Source organism: Lissotriton vulgaris, chromosome 6 (assembly GCF_964263255.1).
Source record: "Lissotriton vulgaris chromosome 6, aLisVul1.2, whole genome shotgun sequence".
NCBI classification, from domain to species: domain Eukaryota; kingdom Metazoa; phylum Chordata; class Amphibia; order Caudata; family Salamandridae; genus Lissotriton; species Lissotriton vulgaris.
The window spans coordinates 1,638,765,830-1,638,788,313 of record NC_141694.1 but is presented as its reverse complement, the minus strand read 5'-3'; positions in this window follow the sequence as shown (position 1 = coordinate 1,638,788,313).

The following is a 22,484-nucleotide window of genomic DNA, read 5'->3' as shown; positions in this document are numbered from 1 at the left end:
AGAAGAATGGGTGGGTGAAAGGATGCACACAGGTGACTGATAGGACGCACGGTTGGGTGAAGGATGGATGAATGGTAAGAGGATGCCTGCCTGAGTGGGTGAAAGTGTATGAGTGAAAGGAATCCTCCAGGGTGTTTGATGGGTCAAAGCAAGGATGCATCGGTGGTTAGTTGACAAATGTACGTTGGTGAAAGGTGTGTTGAGAATGGGAGCCATGTTTGGATGTATGGATCATATTAATAGGTGAAGACTGGATGAAGAGAATGTAAAACTTAAACAGTGACTGAGTAGCAATGCCAAGGGTGAATAATAAATGTACTTGAAGAACAATGCAATGATAAATTGAAAAATCCCTGGGTAGAAGAATAAACAAGGAATGTTTCTTTATCACGATTTGCGATTAGAAGGTTTGAGGTTGTATTTAAGACTCCTCTCTTGACTCACAGTCATTTTCAAGCACAACATATATTATGTACTCACCCATCATCATCAATCGCCTCCCTCCAAGTCCCTACCTATGGCATTTCACCAGTAACAGCAATGTGCGACCTATCAGCTGCATTGTTACAATAGTAGTACCTCACGTGATGTATATCATTCATGTATTAGTAACTATTCATCTGCCTTGTTGTAGTCAGGATGAAACTGAGGCATTTAACAGAGCATGGCCAAGATAGGAAAAGAGATAATTGTCTAGAACAGCTGCTCAACCTGCAGACAGTAGAAAAGTAACGCAAAGCAAGTATGTCTGTCTAGTGCGCAAGCTGAGCTGCAATGCCTACATTAATTTAGCTAAACAAGAGAGAGAAGAAGAATACTTGTGTACTCCATAGTGCTCATTGCCAAAACTCCAATCACATCAAAATCAAATGGGCAGAGGAATCGAGGATACCAACAAATGTTATGTACTCCTAGTGCTACTGTGCCTCTATATAATTGTATGTGTTACTGTTTTGCTAAGTGTATTGGTTAAAATGGGTCTTTTTTTTCTTGATAAAGCTACTCCAGCCAGTCCATCATCCTCATAACACAAAAGGCAGGAGGTAGCAGCCAGGACACGGCCAAGGAAGCTGGAGGCCATCAAGGCCAAATAGTAGCAGCTGGTGGTCCAGAAGGAGGACGATGCAGCAACTGCAGGCTCCAATGCTCCAGGGCCCTGCCAGGCCTCAGGGCCTCTGGTAGTCCAGCGCTGTAGTCAGGCAGCCACCTGCCACCATTCGACCACTGCTGCTCCCCCCTATAGAGCCTTTCAGCGCCGCATGCTCCAGAGGATGGCGCGCCTAGAAGCCGGGATAGAGGAGCGTTTTGATCGTTTTAAGAGGAAGCTGTTAGGCCTCTCTTGCCCCTTTTTAATCTTTTGTTTGGTGTGTGTGATTTGTTGGGAGAGGGTGGGATTGTGGCAGTTTGGGCAATCTTAGGGTTTTTCGCTTATGTATTTAAGAACAATTAGGCTTTTGGACTTTCTTTCTTCTAAGCTTACTATGGACATTGTTTGGGGTTAGAGAGAGAGGTGGACCGGTTGTTGTGGCCTTTTCGAATTTATATTTGTTAGGAAAATAAAGTTCTTTATAGTTGCACATATGATTTAAATCTTTTTGTGGGGTTGCTTTTTTACTTTGCACTGCTTCCTTTGCTTCAGGCCCACAACCACTTTTTAAAATGTGCTGATAGTGTAACACCAATCAATAGTTATACGGTACCCTCACTTGTCTCACTACTCTCTTTTCCTAGTCTGTCCAGTCTGCAACTATATTAACCCCTAAGGACTCGGAGGGGGTGTGGGTGTGTGAATTTCCATTGAATATAGATTATTGCAGCTTAACAATCCCCCACAGTTCTTCTCTTACATGTGAATAGACACCGTGATGACTGCATGGCTTCCCAAGTTGCCATGGAGGTGGTAGTAGACAGTAGCAGCATGCTAGTGCACCAGTTAAACACTAGTGAAAGCACCAGATCCAGAAGCCTGGTTCCACTCGCCCCTAGCCAAACTCAAACTGTAGGATGAGTAATACTCATTGCTGGAAACTAATTAAATTGACATAAAAATTGAGTGAATGCCATTTTGTATGCAAGCTTTACAATAAAAATTAGACAGTCAACAGAGGGAGACTAGAGCACTACTAGTAAAAAAGCAGAAGAGAGCCCAATGAGAAAATATAATAAGCAATGCTAAAGTAAAATAATCAGAATGGTGAGCTAGAAAAAGTTACAAAATGAAGTTGACTCGAGCTATGAAGTGAACAAGCCTGACAGCACTGAGCACACACACACCAAGCAACATAGCATTTTCCCAATCAAATGAAAAATCAACGTACCGCTGTCAGTCACCACTCACCACCACTGCTACACAGAGTTGTGTAGGTCTGTTGCTTACCTGTAGGCCACTTCAAAGTCATCATTCAAATTGGTTGGTTTCTAGTGAATTTGAAAACTTCTATCTTTTTCTGGTGGCAGTTCTTGAAGTAATCACGCCCACGACCTGAGTCATTCCATCATCTCATCTTCCTGAGTCTGACTCCGAGTATGGTGTCCAACTCTATACCAACTGTGTCCTGAGTCACAACTTAAAATGCAATAGATTGGCCTGTAGTAGTACAATTATTTTGTTGAACAACAAGAAGGGAAAGACTGAGTAATTTTTTTTGTAGATTATATTTGTGTTTGCAAACTTTGCATGATCTAAGGGACTGGTTGGTTCTGACTCTTTGAGGAGTATAATGCAGGAAACAATAAAGCAAAGCAGTGTGGACTGTGGAGTGGACCCATTGAAGGAATCTCGCTATCTCTCTCGAAGGGGAATGAAAAAAGTAACCTTCAGGGGAAAATTATTGATCAGCCATCGGTAGGCCATCAACATTGTATATCATCACTAAAACTTTAAGTGTAACAAACAAACACCCAGTCTCACACTGCCTGCCACCACATGAATCATCACTTCTCAACACACATGATGATGACACATCAAAACAGGTTCACATCACAATAAACAACAATAACTCAGCATGCAATTTATGCCAGCAAATTACATGTTCTTCCAGTGGTGGTACATTGTAGAATGCAGATCCATTTTTTCACGAAGCAGAGAATTGCCAGCGTAAATCGAATTATAATGTCACATGTAGAGCAGTCCATCTAGGGTAAGAAAAGATAGGTAATCACAGCCCAGGGTAAGAGGCAGGCACACATTTGTTTGTATTCTCTGTCCAATGCTTGGCTTGAGGGAAATTGGTTTGGTCGGTGAGTCAGGACGTCTTCACTGCACACAATTGCAACTCCGATCCGGACATAAAATGTGTCTAAGAGTAAGATGGTGGGGATGAATTGGTCAACCAGACACACACAAATAATAAAGTAAATAATGTTTCCTAGCTGTGACTTATTTTTGTTGTTGTATTTTTGGCATCAAAGAAAGAAAGAAAGCAGATCAGCGATAAACTACAGACTGAGAAAGTTCTATGGTTGTTGTTGGCGGAGGCCTAGCAGTCAGGGAAGTAGAGCTCATCCTCAAACTCTGGTGATTCGCCTTTAAGTAGTTCATCTAACACACTTCTTCTTTCACCTAAGTCTCCCTCCTCTTCCTCCTGTGGTACCTCAGGTAAATTGTAATCTGGTGGTATAAAGTGCTGAATCACTCTGATCATGGTTAATCTCTCCAGGGGTCTCCGGTCTCTCTAGCGGTGAGAGACCAGTCCTTCTCGCTGTCACAATGACACCAGCAACACTGAAAACATACTCAGCAGAGACACTGACTAAAGGGTATGTACGTGTTTTGCCAGACTGCTGAGCACTGGCCATTGGTACCTCTTCCCATATCAATACATCAATGGGTTTTGATCAAGGATTACCTCTGTTGTGTGATTCAGATAGGCCTGGACCATTCGCTCAATGTTTATTGCCTGCGCTCCACTTTGCTCGACCTCTTTTGCCTTTGCTTCTGCTCTGGACTAAAGTCCTGTCAGTAGAAACCCCTCAATTGCAGATTTTGGGTCTGATGCTCCTGGTCCAGTTGTTGATAGTGTTCTGGTTGTTGGTTTTGACTGCTGTGAGCCAACAGCACTACCCTAAGGCTCTGAACTTGAGGGTTGCCTGCAGGACTTGTGCCCTGAAGCAGTGTGCCTCTAATTCCCTGCCATTCTTTTTCTAGCTCTCTGCCTTGGTCAGCTATACATGATTTGTATTTTTGAATATCCCTGTCTGAAATAGGAATGAAATTGAACAGTGACAGTTTGTACCGTGGCTCAAGAATTGTGGCACAGTTGTAATGTTTGGAGGATACAATGTCTCTTTGCACCCTTGTATTAGCAGACAAGTGAAGGATTAAGATCTCTACCAAGTCGTGCGCATCTTTTTTTTCTCCACACCTGTGTGCACTGAAAACACCTCTTTTAGCTGTTCCTGTGGCATATGCAACAACGGGATAGGTTGGCCCATAGGACTGTCCTCTTTGCTGACTTCTCCTGTGAACACCTCAAAAGGAAGCAGCATCTCTGTCAGCATTTGAGTTAACCCAATTGGTCCATCTCAATGATCATGCTTTTCACAGTTGCACCACCTCTTTGCATGACATATTAATTGATAGATCTGTACTGCTCAAACAGGCGTTTAAGCATGTAATAAGGTTAGTTCCAGCATGTTGCCACCTTCTGTATGAGTGCTTTAACTGGCATTTTTTTATCACCCTGAATGACACTCAGCTGTTTCCAGGCTTTAAATTAATGGTTGAAATGAGTGCAGATTCTTCTGCAGGTGGACAGTAATTTACTTACTTGGTCTTCTCTTTTGAGAAAGTCATGTAGAATGATGTTGATGCAGTGCACCAAATACAGGACCCTGAAAAAACCACCATCTGCCATGGCCTTAACTATATTACTGCCATTGTCCATGGCAACAAATACAACCTTAAGCCCTCTTGGTTGCAGCCATTTAAAGGCCTTTTTTTTAAAGTCTTCCAAAATGTTTGCAGCTATATAGCATGGCGAACATGGCTACCGTTGCATTTGACACCTGCAGATATTTTTTCTCTAGCCCCCGCAAAAGAGATCCAGTGTGCAGTGATGCACATGTAATCAGTCGCTTGGCAGCTGGTCCACATTTCTGTTGTCAGGTGGATACTGTGAACAGCACTGCAAAGCTTTTCCAAGCAATTCAAGCACATTGTGATGTAGCACTAGAACAGCAACTCTGGCAAAAAAGGACCTGCTGGGAACCTTCTATTTCGGGTAGATGGCTGCCATATATTCAAGAAAATCCACCCCTTCCACAAACGAAAAAGGGAGGTGGTCCAGTGCTAACATTTTGGCCAGCTTCGCATTGTACAAACATGCCCTTGGGTGGTTGTGTTCATACTGCTACTCCGGCCTAAACATGGCAGGAATAGTAGCATGAAATGTTTTTCTTTCCTGATGCCACTAATGCAGATGACTTTTTGAGAGCAGGCGGTGGTAGGCTACATGTGCTTTTCAGCGGGGCAGTCTCTGGCCTCAGTTGCCTTGGTGTCTCGACCTGAGTCTTGTGCCATTGTGATTTTGCTGATGTGAGGGATACTAATGCACTGCTGGGAGAGGGCTGCTTTGAAGGTGTCTTCCTCTTCTTTACCTTTCACCCCCTTCACCAACAACACTTGCAGTTTTTTGGCCACTAAGGTGTGCCTTGCAATGGATCATATGGTGATTTTTCAAATGTGTTGTTTGGACCCTGTTACCATAGTTTGTACCAAGCTTACCCTGACTAACACTTTCTCCACAAAGGGAGCATATAGCAATGTTCGCCTACTTCTGGCTAACAGAAAAAAAGTCCTAAACTGGGGAAGTCAACTTTGTGACACTGGTGTCACTACCAATGTCGGATGAACTGGCAGTAGGTAGGCGTTTTGACATTTGACTCTCTGCAGTACCTCCTTCTACTGAGGTGGTTGTGGATGTAGGTTGCTGCCGGGACTTTGCAAATATGAAAGCTAGAGGTAGTTGTATCCATTGCCACATTTCCCCAAGGAAGTTGGAATGGGGTCGGTCTCCACTGGGAATGGGTTAACATCAATGATGACTGGCTCGTTGTCATACGGCTACATCTGCCTCCATAACTCTAAGTCTTTCTGGAACCTTCCTTTTCCCTAGCCTCATATGAGTCGTCTTGTGATGTGTCTCACTCGCAGTCTCGCTGGTGAGATGTTATTATCTGGGAGCTTTCTCTAGCGGGCTTAAAGCCCCGCCCCTCTTTCCCATTGGCTGGCGTCACCGTTTATGCTAAACAGTGGCCGGCCATTGGGAAAGAGCTTGTGGTGACGTACAGTTTTCTCTTTTTCATCTGTCCCACTTGGACAGACCTCCCATACTTCCTGGTGGCGTAAAAGTTGTGTTATATTTATGGGGCGAAACACATGGCCCCATAAAGATAATAACAACCTTTTGCAGTTGCAGGAAAGCAAGCTGAGGCCGTCCAAGTGGGAAGGCAGAAATAGAGAAACGTCGGGGTGTGTGTTTGTGTGGGGGGTAGGATCGACCCCGCTCCACCACGCCTCCAAGTCGCCACCACCTCGGGGCAATCGTCCAGCAGTTTACGGCACCGTGAGTAGGTAAACTGTGGTCGGGTGCCGAGAAAGATTAACATGAGAGCGACACAGCCAGGCCGCATGTCTCAAGTCCTGAAAGGCACTGGGGCGGCCGCGGGGATTACATCAGCAGCAGCACCAAGCCTCTCAGTGAATCCTTCCTCCTCCATCAGTAGGTGCACTCTTTGTATGTGCCCCCACCACTGCGGCAGCAATTGGTATTAGTCCAAGTGTTTGGCTCCCTCGCGTCCAGACCGGCTCTCTCCCTTCCCACCCCGGAGGACCAGCGCTTGCATGCCAGGTCAGTCCAGCCCGGCCCTTCACTCCTAGCCGAGGCAGACCGGACCTTTCAACGGTGTGTCTACAGCCTATGGTGCCTAACCCCTGGCGCCGCTCAGGCTCCCCGCTCCAGTCATCTGAGCAAGTCCAGGGCAGCCTTAGATGAAAGGCGACGGCAGCGACATTCGACCTCGCTGAACTCCTGCCTCCCCTGCCCCAGTGCTAGGGGACGAAGGTGCTTCTTTTTTGGGTGGGAGACAGGGGCCAACGGTCCTGTCGCCACCCCGATGAACGACCGGTGTTTTCCCTATGCCGCTTGAGTCGAGATCTGCCATTTTGGTACCGCTTCAGTGCCCGTCCACCGCAGCAAAAGCGGGTATTGGAGTGAAGCGTCTCCAAGAAAGATTTGCAATCCTCAGGGTCCAGCAGATGTTCATTCGAGCTTGTGCCAGCCGATGCCGCATATTAGCGATTGATGCAGCGTGGGTGCCCGGCCACCGGACGGGAGCTCTGCAACTATGTGACCGCCAGATAAAAGGATTGCGACAACTACAAGTACTAAACTTGGAGGGTGAAAAAGATAGCTGACAAATACTTAATAGTTCACTGTAACACAGCTTCCGGGGAAAGTCTCCAGAAATCAAGATTTAAGCTGATCGACTTTAACATACTGCACAAGTACTAGTTGACACCACAATTGTTTAATAGCGATCACAAATGGCAAAAAGTAGAAATGCACATTGTTCAATGAAATAAAATATATATCTTTTCAACATTTCTTTAGAAACCACTTATGTGGCTATGAACACTGCAAAACATTCTCAGGCTGCAAAGGATTTAGAGTTAACACGTCACTTTCTACAAACTCAACAATGCTGTAAAGGCGGCAGACCACTCGGGGCTCTCGGCTGGCGTGGGCTGCTTCTCTTCCACCCTCTGTGTCTTGGGCACTGGGAAATGTAGGAGCGGGTGCGTGGTCCTTTGAAACATATGGAGCCCGCGGCCCTTGCTCTGTTTACCCTCATCTGCTTAAGGGGTGGTGTAATGGAGCGAGCGACCTCGTGGGTGGGCTGCTGGCGTGAATGCGTTTCCAGGGTTGCTTTTCCCTCCAGGTGGAGAGCAGCAGCCGAAGGCAGAGGGGCCTGGGAGAATAGCAAGGAAGGCGGCATGGGCAGGGGCCCCCTACCTTGTCCTTTGTTATTGTTTTCTTAAAGGGCGCCTGGCTGTTGCGGTGACCGAGAGTTCAATTGCTGTAGTAGGCGGATGGAGTTAGGATACTTCAAGTAGCGCTGTGGGCGCTAACGTGCGCCAGGTGAGCTTTTCGTGGAATCAGGACCAGGTGCGGGAGAGGCAGAGACGAGGATGAAGGGCAGAAACAGAGTACGAAAGGATACTCATAGGACAGAGGCGTGGGGGGAGATGTTGGAATCATCAGGACTACTGACATGCGTGGTGTAGAATGAGGTAAAGAAGCTGTGTTTGAGAAACGAAATTAAGGGGCGTGGCTTGGATGTCGATGCAGACGGGTGTCTGAGTCCGGGACCTCCTCCACCCTGAAACAAATAGCGGCGAGACTTGCACGACAAGGGCCCCGAGCGGACCAACAAAGTACAGAAATGGTTGTCTAAACATCCAGAGAACGGAACGGTGTGAAAGCAGCCGGAAGACCTGCACCTCAAGAGTGGGAAAACCAAATGAAGCAAAGCGGCGCTGTGGCAGAAGGAGAAACAAGATGGCGGCCCCCGCTAACCAGAAGACCGTAACGGAGCCAGCAACTGTCTCGACAAGCGCGAAGACGTGAAGGTGAGAGCGAAACACAAAGCGAGCAAAGCGCACGACCCGGCATCCACCCTTATCCCCCCAATATGGAGCGGAATTTAATCCGCCAACAATAAGTCTGGAGGCAACAAAAGGGGGGAAGAGATAAAAACAGAAAGCGAAACCAAACGCTGGGAGCCGCCATATTCAGCCTGAGCTAGGGCCACACCCACACTACATTAAAAACGCCACAATAGACAACAACACGCACGGACGGAGGCAAGACATACAGAGCCACAAGCGGAAGATCTAGGGAAGCGCCGACGTATTGTGCTAATCTAGGCACAAGGCCACATACGGCACACTCCCTCGTAAGCAAGCGAAAGACTAAGACCTGTAAAAGGAAGCACCGCGTATCCACTGGGGGCGGCCATTTTGCACCAACGAAGGGAACAACAACAACAATTCCCTGGCAGACACGCAAAATCAACAGAACAACGAGAAGAAGGCAAATAGAGCGCGAAGATCTAGGGAAGCGCCGACGTATTGTGCTAATCTAGGCACAAGGCCACATACGGCACACTCCCTCGTAAGCGAGCGACAGACTAAGACCTGTAAGCGGTAGCGGCCTTTTTGCGACCAACGAAGGGAACAACAACAACAAGTCCATGGCAGACACGCTAAACCAACCGAACAACGAGAAGAAGGCAAATAGAGCGCAAATCTGCTGGAAGGGCCACAAGTCAGAGGTACCTAAGAGAATCAATAACCGCAGGAGAGCAGGTCCAACGACGCATAGAAGGCGGCCGCCATCTTGCAGAAAAAAACTAAACCAAACACGCTAAGAAGAAGGCAAAGACAGGTAGAACCACACAACGGCACAAGCATGAGCGGAACAGCGGGGAGGCACTCAAGAGAGGAGCACAGGCTAAGGCAACTGACCACATAGCCGAGACACTGCTTCAACCCAACCCCACTATCGCAACTCTACCTGGAACCATTCGCTGGAGGGTATATGAACACGGCTACACCACACTACCTGGAAACTCTCAAGGCACAAACTGAGAGGGTGTTCCCTACCCCTGAGCACTGCAAACCCAACATAGAGACACATAAGTAGGAGGAACTGGCAGGAGCAAAGACCAGAACCAGGTGCATTCATGAGCCCAGCAGGTTTCGCCTTGAAGCTCTAGGGCCCACAGGGAGGAGAGCGGAAACATCCAATTTGCACAAAAAGAGCCACCTTCACGCCTACCTGGTCAGTAGAGGAGTCCAAGGAATGGCAATTCAAGAAGGTAAAGCCAGCAATGAGCCCAAGAAGAGGAAAGACTCGCCGGACTCACCTGCAAAAACCAAGACAGACCTCAAAAATGAAGTCACGCTAGAGACGCTGCTAAAAAAGATAAATGAAGGGAACGACCTTGCCAAAGCGACTAAGCAGACCATAGACAACATGCAATTGGAACTAGCCGGGATCAAAGCAGATCAAAGCAAGACAAACAGCAGGATTGATGCGGCGGAGAAAAGGATCAGCGACATTGAAGATGCTTGCACCCAGGCCCACAGACACCTGGCAGGCGTCTCCAAAAAATCAACCATCATGGAAAAACAACTAGCGGAGCAGGAGGATCGCCTCAGAAGAAACAACATAAGACTCCTGGGAGTCCCGGAAGGTGCGGAGGACAAACCTGGATCCTGCGCTGCACTAGTAGAGGAGCTGATACCTGAGATCACGGGAATCCAGTTCAATAGACCGTTCGAAGTAGACAAAGCCTACAGGGTGCCGGCTTTCAAACCTAAAAAAGGCGAGGGTCCAAGGCCCATTGTACTCAAACCATTAAGAGCCAACCACACTGAGGCAATCTTCGCAACGGCAAGGAAAGGCCAGAACCTCACATGGAATGGGAATAAGCTTATAATAACGCAAGACTACTCCAAACACACAGTAGACATCAGGAAAGGATTCCTAGCCCTCAGAGAAAGGCTTCGCAAAAGCAATATATCATTCACATTCACAGGACCTGCTAAATTGAAGATCACAGACAGATGGCGCACACAAACATTTGACGACCTGAACGAACTGAAGAAATACCTACAAGGACCACCAACAGAAGAAATGGACGCTCAAAACACTAGCCTGTGGAAGAGAAGAGCCTCCACAGGAAGCAATGAGGGAGCCAAGGGGACAAACAACTGAAAAAACCACAAGACCGACCTTTAAGGTCACGAACTAGACAATTGATCTACCTCAGGAAGACAACAACTACCTCGAACACTTCTACCTCAACCGCAGCGCGGAACTGAACTTGATGAGGCTGCTACAGCCCATATCCTTTTTACAATGCTTTTCTCTTTTGATTTAGACAACATAGTTCAGTGCAATCGATGCAATCTCAGGATGGAGGGGGGAGGAACTTCGATGTCGCACATTCGACAGACGGAACATGGGGGGTGGGGGGAGGCGTGGAAGGGGGGCAGGGCAGGGGGGGCTCTAGGCAAGTATAGTTTCTCAACTTTTCTATCTTTCCGACTATCTCTCTTTCAGCCTCAATCTACGAGGTGACACACTACACCCTAGGCAGAGAGGGCAGGGAACAGAGTCGGGGGGAAGGTCTGACCAGGCAGTCGCAAAATCAAACACAGAGAAGGCAAAACGCAAGACAGAGGACAAAGTCACACGACGACACCACAAACCACCGAAATATAGGCGCAACTGACGGGTTAGGATGACAACATTAGGGCACACACAAGCCTCCGCAGAACTAAAAATTGTATCACTTAACGTCAAGGGCCTCAACCACCCAGTCAAACGCAGAAAAGTGATCGACTATCTAACAAAACTCAAGAGTGACATATGCGTCCTCCAGGAGACGAAACTCTCAGCGGAGGATGCATTACGACTGAGTGCGAACTGGATAGCGGACCAGGCATGCTCTCCCACTATACACAAAAAGAGGGGGGTGATCACCCTAGTAAACAAGAAATCTAGACTAACAATCCAAGAAACCTACACTGATGAGGATGGTAGACTACTGATAACCACCCTAAGGAGGTGAGATGAGACGATACACGTAGCGAACATCTATGGCCCCAACTAGTACGACAAAGAATTCTGGGAGGGGCTGGAGAAGAAACTAGAGAACGTCCCACAACATGAACTCGTAGTGGTCGCAGGGATTTCAATCAGGTTATGGATGACACTATCGACAGATACTCAACCAAACCACGCCCAAGTACTCAAACACCAAACACGCTAAAAAATCTGTGCGGCAAACTCCAACTTAGAGACCCCTGGAGACTACAACATCCAGACACAAGGGACTACACCTTCTACTCCCACCCACACAACTCATACAGCAGGATAGATTACATCCTTGTTTCAGCAGACCACACACACCTTACAGATCAAACAGAAATATCAGCGATAACTATCTCAGATCATGCACACATAAGCCTAACACTAAGAGGGAGACACAACGAGAAATGCAGTGGCAGATGGAGAATGAATAGTGATATTCTTAAGCACCCCGACAATGTGAAGGAGATCGAAGGGGCCATTACAGAGTACCTCGGATTCAATGACACCCCAGACACAAACAGAGGAGTGATGTGGGACGCACTAAAGGCTACACTGAGAGGGAGGTTCATAAGCATCAAGGCTAGAATGAACAAAGAAAGAAACAAAAAAATTGCTGAACTTGAAAAGCAGATAACTAAACTTGAGAGAGGGCACATAGCAAATCTCAAAGATGGCAACACACTGACAGAACTATCTAAAAAGAAGTACGAACTGAATAGAATCCTTAGCGAAAGGGCGGGGGCATGGATCAACAAATATAAAGCCATCAACTTATGCTCGGCAAACAAAGCAGGGAAGGCACTAGCCGCCTACCTCAAAAGCAAACAGAGACAGCACGCAGTCGCCGCGATAACCAACCCTAACTCTAAATCACAAACAGCTAATAGAGAGATCCTCGAGGTCTTCAGGAAATTTTACGAGGAACTCTACAAGACACCAAACTCAAGCAAGACGGGGGGCCTGTCTCCTAGACAAACTAGACTTGCCATGCGTCACAGCAGACCAGTGGAAGGCGCTAGAAAGCGAAATCACTGGGCCAGAAATAGAGAGGCAGTAGCATCACTAAAAGAAAATAAAGCACCAGGACCCGACGGCTACACAACCACCTTCTACAAGCGCTTCCTACATCTCCTAAAACCCACGCTGGTTAAGGTTTTCACACACTGCAGCCAAACCGGCGGCATGACCCAGTCAATGTCTGAAGCAAATATAATAGTATTTCCCAAGGACGGCAAGGACACCCAATACCCTGCCAACTACTTGCCCATTTCCCTAATAAATGTGGACTGTAAGATCTACGCGAAGGTACTAGCGATGAGACTAAACACATACCTACCAAGCCTAATCCACTCCTCACAGGTTGGATACATAAAGAATAGGTTATCCAACGACAACACTAGACTACTATGCCACCTAATTGACAGCACATCCAAAACAACCAACCTGGCAGTAATGATAGCCTTGGACGCCGAGAAGGCTTTTGATAGAGTATCCTGGCCCTTCCTAGACAACTGCATGAAGAAATTTGGCCTAGGCGATCAATATAGGAAGCAGGCCCGGACTGGCTATAGCGGGCACCGGGCAATCCTCCGGTGCGCCGCAAGGGTGGGGGCCGGTTTTGAGCCCCTGGGGGCCGATTTTGTTACAGGGCCGTTTTTGCTGCATAGCTGCAAACTCGGCCCTGGAACAAAAACGGCTGAAAACCGGCCCTAGTAAAGCGCTCGGCGGCACCTACAACCCCCCCCCCCCAGTGGGGAGGGGGGGGGGGGGGCGGCCGAGCACTTTGCCAGGGCCGGTTTTGCTTCCCAGTCTGGCCCTGATAGGAAGATGGTAATGGCACTATACAACGAACCGAAAGCCAGAGTAGTAGTAAACGGAACCACGTCCGACCTACTCACATTAGGTAGAGGTACAAGACAAGGGTGCCCACTTTCACCAGCCCTTTTAATTTTGGCCATAGAGCCGCTACTAACCAAGATTAGGGCTAACACACACATAAGGGGAATCCCAGTACATGAGTCCGCGGTCAAGCTGGCCACTTACACGGACGACGTATTGATCATAACAGAGGAACCAGACACATCCATAGCAGCACTAATGTCCACCATTGAGGAATATGCACAAGTCTCAGGTTACAAGCTAAACAAAGACAAGTCAGAATGCAAGCCATTGAACATCCACACCGCAAAAACATCCCTAGGTAATTCAGGTCTGACGTGGCAAACAAAATATCTAAAATACCTTGGTCTGTATTTCGGAAGGGACCTAAAGTCTAACCTAGACCACAATGAGAGCAGACTCCTTAAGAAAGTGAAAGATCGCATAGATACTTGGTCTCCCAAGTTCATCAGCTGGTGGGGAAGAATAGAATCAGTGAAAATGAAGCTAACACCCATAGTCAACTACACGCTCAGCATGCTGCCACTCACACCGACAAACGACTTCCACAAACAACTAGACAAGTTGCTCAACAACTTCATATGGAGGGACAAAAAAGCCAAGAATAAGCCTCCAGAAGCTCAGACTAAGCAAGAACTTGGGCGGCCTGAATCTCACTAATTTTATTAAAATATTCCACACCGCATGCCTAGCCAGACAGGGTATCCACTGGGTGGCCCCGAGCCAAGAATACCAGCCCGCATGGCTGTCCGTGGAGAGAGCACTAATAGGAGGCCTGGACCCAATAGCAATGATGACTGCGAACAAACACCCCCAAGCCAATAACACTATGCTGAAGAACACAAAGACCGCAATACTCAGGGTAGATAAAAAGCTAGAACATAGTATCAGAAACACTGAATTGATCTCCCTATGGCATATCACGAAGCTCAAATACAGAGACAGGACACTAGACATGAAGGAATGGTATGAACAAGGGGTCTCTACACCGCAACAACTAATGAAACAAGGTCACCCCTCACTTTCGACTCACTCAAAAACCAGTATAACCTCCCAGGCCTAGAATTCTACGCATTCCTAAAACTAAAAGCCGCAATTACTAGAGCAAACCTCAGCAGAACGCCCCCATCCATCCTAGAGTACATGTCAAATCCAAACAAGCTAGGACACCAAACAGCCCACCTCTACAAGCTACTTAGTCCCAACACATCAAGTTTGAACAGTAAAGCCCCTGAACCCCTGGAAAGGGACATGGGTAGAGGCCTCACGGAAAGGGAGAAGTCAACCATATGGCAATCTGCAACTAGAAATAAGATAACTCCACAGCTAGCCCAGACGAAATACTGGCTGCTGCACAGGGTGTTCTGGACTCCAGCTCGCCTTGCCGCTGCTGGTATCAGGGAAGATGACAAATGCTGGAACTGCCACAAGGAGAAAGGTGACCTAGAACACCCAATCCTACCCTGCTCCAAAGTCAGAGTGTTCTGGAGCAGAATCAGCCAATTCATATCCGACGTGACGGGCCAACAACGGCAAGGCAGCATCAATGAAATCACCGCGTCAGCAATAGCCCCAAGCCCCAAAGCAAAAAACGACAAGGACCTGATAGACCTCCTCCTAACAGCAGCAGTGAAAATGATCCTCACGAACTGGAAGGACACCAGGAAAGCCACCTTCAAAGGCTGGATAAACTGGATCACCTTCTTAAGAGGAGCAGACAACATAGCCTCACACCACTCACCATGCCACCAATCCGGGGGGGGAATGTGTAATGCACTGGATGAGCACTTGATCACCCTCAAACCCCCGTAAGGCCCCAGGCTCCAATAGCGGAAACCAGCGAACTACCTCACCCATATAATTGCCAACCCCCCCCCCCCCAGGGTCTCTTTTCTCTCTCTCTCTTTTCTTCACTTCTACACAAAAATCGCGAATCGTTTGTACCACACAGCCCAGTGCGCAGGGGCGATATCAATGCTGGACACTATGCTGTATTACCCTCGATGTACTGAAATGAGACACTGAATGAGACACGGAAACTGTACTGTATGTATATAAACATCTGTTTAATAAAAATTTGTGAAATTAAAAAAAAAAGAGAAACTAAGTTAAGAATTAGGGGCCAGATGTAGGTAAATCACATTTACCGATTTTGAAATACCGAATATTACCGAATTTTACCGATTCGGTATTTCAAAATCGGTAAATGGGATGTAGGTACCAACATCTGGATTTATTACCGATTCCTTAAAAATTCGGTATTTACCGATTCGGTAAATACCGAATCGGTATTTGCTATTGAATCCTATGGGTCTTGAAGCCCATAGGATTCAATTCAAATACCGATTCGGTATTTTCCGAATCGGTAAATACCGAATTTGTCAAGGGTGCAGGGGGTGTCACTTTGACACCCTCTAGCATCCCCAAAACGGGCATGTGTGCAATGTGGCACACAGACATGCCCTAAGGGCACGTCTGTCTGTCACATGGCACATGTGTACATGCACAGATGTGCATGTACACAGGAATCTGTATTTTACCATGGATTTGTATTCCATGGTAAAATACCGATTCTGAAAGCCATGTGCCAATGGAAAATTGGCTACCCACATTTCAATCTTGCATTTTCGGTAAAATTACCGAATCGGTAAAATTACCGAAAAATCAACATTTAAGGGCCCCTACATGTCAATGGCCATTTACCTGTCGGTAACGGCCGAATTCGGCCGTTACCGATCGGTAAATGGCTATTTTCGGCCAGATATGGGGAAGGCAACGAGGGGGGCAAAGTAAATCTATATTTCTGAGGTGAAAGCAAGCCTGGAGGCTTGGGGGAGGATGATGCAAGGCGCTGAATGTAAGTGGGAGGGCAGGGCAAGGGGCGATCGAGGGGGAGCCTGCGAGCAGAAGGTGCGATGGATCGGGGGTAAATGACGGGAGAATATAGGGAGATGACAGCGAGTGAGTAGAGCTGTGCATCAGTGCTGAACACTGAATATCGTCTAGGTGCTTCCAGGCGCTACAGAATTTTTCTGCTTTTAACTCTGACCCTTACTGTTGGAGGTCAAACCAGAGCACAGAGAAATAAAGTGATTTGTGCAAGATAAAGCCATATTAGTCAAGGGCCTAAGCATGAGTCACACTTCTGGTGCCCTGGTCACAAGGCAGCTACTTCCCTCCTTAAAAAATAGACAATTTACGAATGCTTTTGTGGCTTCAATCCCAAAGGATATGACAGAGGACTGTGAAATGGGAGCATGGCTTTTGCCTGATTGGAGGGGCAGATATGATGGACTCGGGTGGAACAGATACTAGGGTTATTGCAAACATGAGAACTTATGAAAGTGTCACCAAACCAAACGATGTAGGAAAAACCCTTCTTGTCCAAATCACAAAACCATGGGGCAGGCGCAGTCGGGTGGGGTGGCGATAGGGCCCCACACGTTGGGAAGCACAACACCAAATGCTGGTGGTGTAAAGTTTCCGGATCCCTTTGCCATTAGAAAGGATCCCGGGAGCCGGAGGTGCGTTCTGATACTGGGGTCGTGGGAGGTCTTGTAAAGCTCTCTGGGGTGTTTTGCGTTCACCCTCTTTACCTCCATGACTGAGCTACCTCTGTGACAGAGCCGCTGTGATTAACCTGCCCACATGCCTTTACATTTGCTCTTGGATGGTGGGGTTCTCGAAGTGTTTTTAATAATTCTGTAATTAATAATTCATGTATATTTTGGATGTGGACATGTCCTTCATGGTTGTAGAGAAAGCAGGGTCCAGCCGTTAATCAGTGCTTTTCGGAACGTCACACCCCGTAGTTTTAGGCCTGAGGTCCTGCATGCAGTGGTGCCTTCCAGCGCGGCCCCCTGAGGGTGGGGATGGCAGGTTTCGTGGCACTCCATGCGTACTGACTGTCGCCTGTGGCCGGCCCTCAGAGTGAGGATTTTCAAGTGGTCTGGCCCTCAAGCACGACTCAAGATTGACATCGTCACCTATCGTTTATAAGGCTTGTGCACTTGCGTTACATCTGTCAAGATCTGTGCATGCCATACAAACACCTAAGGATGCCTCTGAAGGGGGGCAGCGCTGCCCTCATTTTTTTCAGTCAGATGTAAATAAATTTCTTTTTTTTTAATTTCAATAAATTTTTATTGAAAATTATATTTACACGGTGCGTGACATATACATGGGAAGTAATTTGAGTAACAGACAAATGGAAACAGAAGACACCCTGGGGGTTGGAGGGGGGTTACGGTCACAAGAAAGTAACATAAGTCCATCATCTTGGCATTTAATACTTCTGACTGTGGCTGCTCAGTTCTGGCAGTGTGTTCGTGCTCTCTTGTGGGTGGCCTTTCGGTTTTTTCCCCGTACCCCCCAATCTCTGTTCGATTGTCTCTTGCGCGGTTGTTGATTCCCAACTCCCACAGTGGCTAAGAAAGAGAGAGAGTGGAGAAGCACAAGGTGGGAGGAATTGGTAGGGTGCTGTTCAGGTGCCGTGTCTTGTTATCATACTATGACTCAGTTGGGGCTCCTGTGGCTGTGTTGTTTGTTGCTGTGGCTATGGCGGCTTGTGTGAGGACAGGTAGTTGTCTAGCGATAATGTGTTTAACAAGTTGAAAGTGGTTATGAAACTGAACGAATGTCAATGTAGATCAATACATTCCACATTTTTTTTTAAAGCGCATATTTGGGTTGTATGTACGTTTTATGTAGACCGGTGGTTATTGCCTGGCCAGTGCTCACCCACAGACCTGGAGCCTGTGTGGGGGTGAGGTTTGAGGGACGGATTAAGGTGCAAAAGGGGCAGAGGTGGCAGGGCTTGGACAAGTTTACAGGTGCAGGCACCGATGGCGCACTTAGTGCTGCTCATGAGAGCAGCACTAAGGGTGAATTGAGGTAGGTAACAGCAAGGGAAATGATAGTGGTATAACTTACAAGGCAATAAAACGCAGCCCAGACTCGCTGCGTGCACGAGTAACTCTCCAATGCACGCGAGTGTCTGGCCCGCCTTATATAAGAAATAATGAACACTACACACTAAGCATGGGCGAATTTTGCGAATCTCGCGTTCGCGAATTTTGCGGATTTGCGAACTCGCAATCCGCAAAATCCGCGAATTCTCGCGAATTTGCGGATTTTTTTTTTTTTTGTGTTTGCGCGGGTTTCTGCCAGTTCGCGAGGGTTTTGTACAATTTCGCAAATTGCGAACTTACCTGTCGGGTCGCAAGTTTCGCGAACTTGTTGTTTCTACGTGTCCAGCCTGTTTGGGACACTCTTCTTCATCACTGCCACTCTCTGTCACCACTGCCACTCTCTGACTACTCATGCCACCCTCTGGCCCACCCATGCCACCCTCTGTTTCATCACAGCACCCTCTGGTTGTCCAGTCAGTGTACATTATTGTGGCAACGCAAGCACACCTTCCCTGCCTCAAGTGACCTGAATTAATTTGGGGCTGATTAATGTGTCACAGAATATTTTTTTAGCTGGCACCTGCTTCCTTAGTGCTTCCTGATTAGTGATCTTTTGCACTTGCTAAGTGCTTTCATTGTTGCAAAATTAGTTACAACACCTGCCCTGCCCCAACTGACAATAATGAATTAGGGGCTGATTAATGGATTTGAACTTCCAGCCTGGCTCCTGCTTGTCTCCCTTAGCTGTAATTCAGGACCTTTGTGGCATATGTGTAACTATTCTGAGGTTCAGAGCAGGGTCACATAATAGTTGCAACTGGCAACTGAACTCTGGAGGGGCCCCTCAGGAAGCACTACAGGAAATGGCTACTAATGATGAGCCTGAACTTTTGAACCTGGTAAGTAGTTTCAGTTTTGCTAAGATCGTATTTCTGCAATTTTGCACTTATTCGCGGGGCGCGAAGTTGTACTGGGGAGCCGCGAACTCACGCGAACAGTGCGAGCAAAATCCGCTGCTCGCGGATTTGCGGATTTTGCGGGAGATTCGCAAATCTCGCGGATTGCGAATTTACCGAAAATCCGCAAAATCCGCGAGCGAAACGGATTTTCCGCCCATGCTTACTACACACACAAATTGCAAATAAACATCTATTCCTGCTCCCGGACACTGGATTTCTTACCCAGAATCATTTGATCATAACTACCGTTCTTGATCTTCAGGAAAGTCCTAATAATCTTTTTCAGAGTCCTTAGTGGATGAATGTACTATTTACCACAACTCTTGTGTAGCCGCGCCCCGCCCACCAGTCACTGTGCTCCCCGAGATGTGTGTGCAATTACATGTGGCTGGAGTGCGTCATTTCCGTAAGGGCAGGGCACACTTTCCACAGGGATTTGTCTGAGTGAGAATGGGGCATGGGTACAGCTGGCACTGGATTAGAAGGAAGGTGGCAGTACGGGTGGCATGGGGGTGTGTAGAGGGGAGAAGACTGCATGGGGGAATGCGAGGTGGTGTCAACGCTGGCGCGGACGACGCCGACCCTGGAGCCAATGGTAGTGTGAATAGGAGCACGGGTGGAAGTGAAGCTGGAGGGAAAGATGGTGGTTAGAATTGGGGTTTACGGAGGGCAGAAGGGGCGGTTCGTAGAGCAGCAACAGAGTTGGAGCCTTGTAATGCCCTTTCAAAGGTGTCTTGTCGATAAGTAACAATTTTAACCTTTTGGTATGTTCTCCTTACAACCATCTGGACTTTTTATTACTGGGGTAATATATTTGTTGATGTGGCCATAAACTAGTGTCTTTAGTGGAACACTAAAGACATCCCTTTGGGCACACCTTTTTCTCCTCTGCGTGTGGAAAGAGGATTCCAGACAATTGTTCCTTTTGATTGCATGCGTTCTTTTATTGATGTTATTCTTCTTTCATTTTGCCTTTTGGCACACTTAACATTATGATTTTTGTAATCAGTTCATCATGTTCATATCAGCAACACAATTGTGATTTAAATCCAATGCATTTCGGGCGTGGTTGTCCCGCCCTTCATCAGGGAATCAACACTACAAACAAAAGGTAAGAACCCTGATTGAATGTACTGTGTATGCCTCCTATAAACCTAGCAGTGTCCAATTAAACATAAAATAACGAAAAACTAAGCCTGTGTGTGTGTTACCGATGTCACCAAAAGAAAACCTTATATGCCAGTGTCAACAAAACCGAGTATGTCTCAATGACAAGCACTTACGTGTCGCGCTTGAGTCTGTCCTTAACTCATGAGAAGATTTTAATCCTTGTAAAGAACGCTAAAAAGAGAAAACAATGTACCCTGTAAGGTTCCTAGTTTATATGAGGTCATGCCTTCCAAGCGCCACGCTAACTCTGACCTCGCTAGTTAGTGAAGAAACTGACCTTAAATGCGGTGTAGCAGCATCTTAGTCACCTTCTTTCCGCCAAACTTCCACCAGCTTTCTATTTACGCCGTTCGCCATATAAACAACCCACGAGTTCCGCCATAGGTTAATACTCCGATCACGTGACTGTGGAGCTCGACGAAATACTACAGTTCGAAGACTGTGTTTTCAATCTAATGCAAGAGGTGTGTGTCAAACAGTTTCTATCCTTAAATTACAATTAGCCCGGTCCCGCTACTAGGTGCAAACACGAAGAACGAAGAATTGATAATAAATTACGAAGAACAAAAGATTAATAATTAATTAAGGGAACGTTGCTCGGGGAGTCGAACCCCATCGTGTCCTGGTGTCTAAGAAAAGATCACCAACCTGATGTGCTATCTCTCCTCGGAGAAAAGTGTGGGTGATGTGAGGTGTAGAGGTTACACAGTATTACAGTTATTTACTCAACAATTGACAAAATAAAAATTACAAGGTGAAATAAAAATATAACCTCGCAGGTTTCCCGTTCCAGATAAAGGAACACTATACATTTTTGTTACAGATAACAAGACAGTTCCATACGTTCATTGAGCCCGTTAGGACTCTTTGTTGATGTGGCGACAGCAATGAAAGTGTCTCTCCTTGCTTGGACGTGCCATTTCTGATATTGACATATTGCACTCAGTTTGTTGGTCAGTACCAAGAAAGTGAGATGCCCGCTTGTCTTTGTGTTCCTTTTGCAGTAACTTCTAAGTCTTGAGTTCAAATGCGGGAAGGCTGGCAGGATGGCTGAGTGGGGTGAATGTTCGTTGTTCTACAGGTTGGAATTTTGGCCAAGCCTATTTAGTCTTCCAGCCTTTCCAGGTTCTTAAATTCAGATCCATTTCCTTGGGTAACAATAACAAAAGTAAATAGTAAACTAGAAGACTGATTGTGTTCGTGGTGTTTCAACCATGTTTAGATAGGTGCAGAAACAACAATTGATGGGCAGAATGTTGAACACTGTGAAACATTCACCCCAGTACAGAGATCTGGGCCTAAATCCATTGTTTTTTGCTCGCTATTCCATTGCGAACGCAGCCATATTATTATTATTAGGTGAGTTTGAACAGTGCGACAGCTGCCTCTGGCAAAGAGGCGTCCTGGCGCTTGAAGCCTAACAGAAGAGCGCAGAAGCTAGACCGTAGGAAATAGAAAGGTTTTGATAGCTTTACGGAAAGACAAAAGGCAATTTAGCTGGCGAATCTGTATCAGGAGGGAATTCCATATTTTGGCGACAAGGTACCAAAAGGACCGACCACCAGCTCTGGTGCGGTTCACCCAAGGGACTGAAGCCAGGAGTAGCTCTGCCAAGCGCAACTGGTGTGTGGGTACATAGGGTCTCAACAGATTATATTAGATCTCAGGGGAAGACCATTTTAAGATTTTGAAGGTCAGGCAGAGTGCCTTGAATTGAATCCTTTGAGGCATAGGCAGCCAATGCAAGCGCTGCAATGTGCCCGCCAAAGAGCAGTTTCTAGGGAGCCGCAATAGGACACGGGCAGCTGCGTTCTGAACCCGTGAGAGGCGCATGACTTCTGCCTTGTTGGCTCCTAACAGCAGTGAGTTAGCATAGTCCA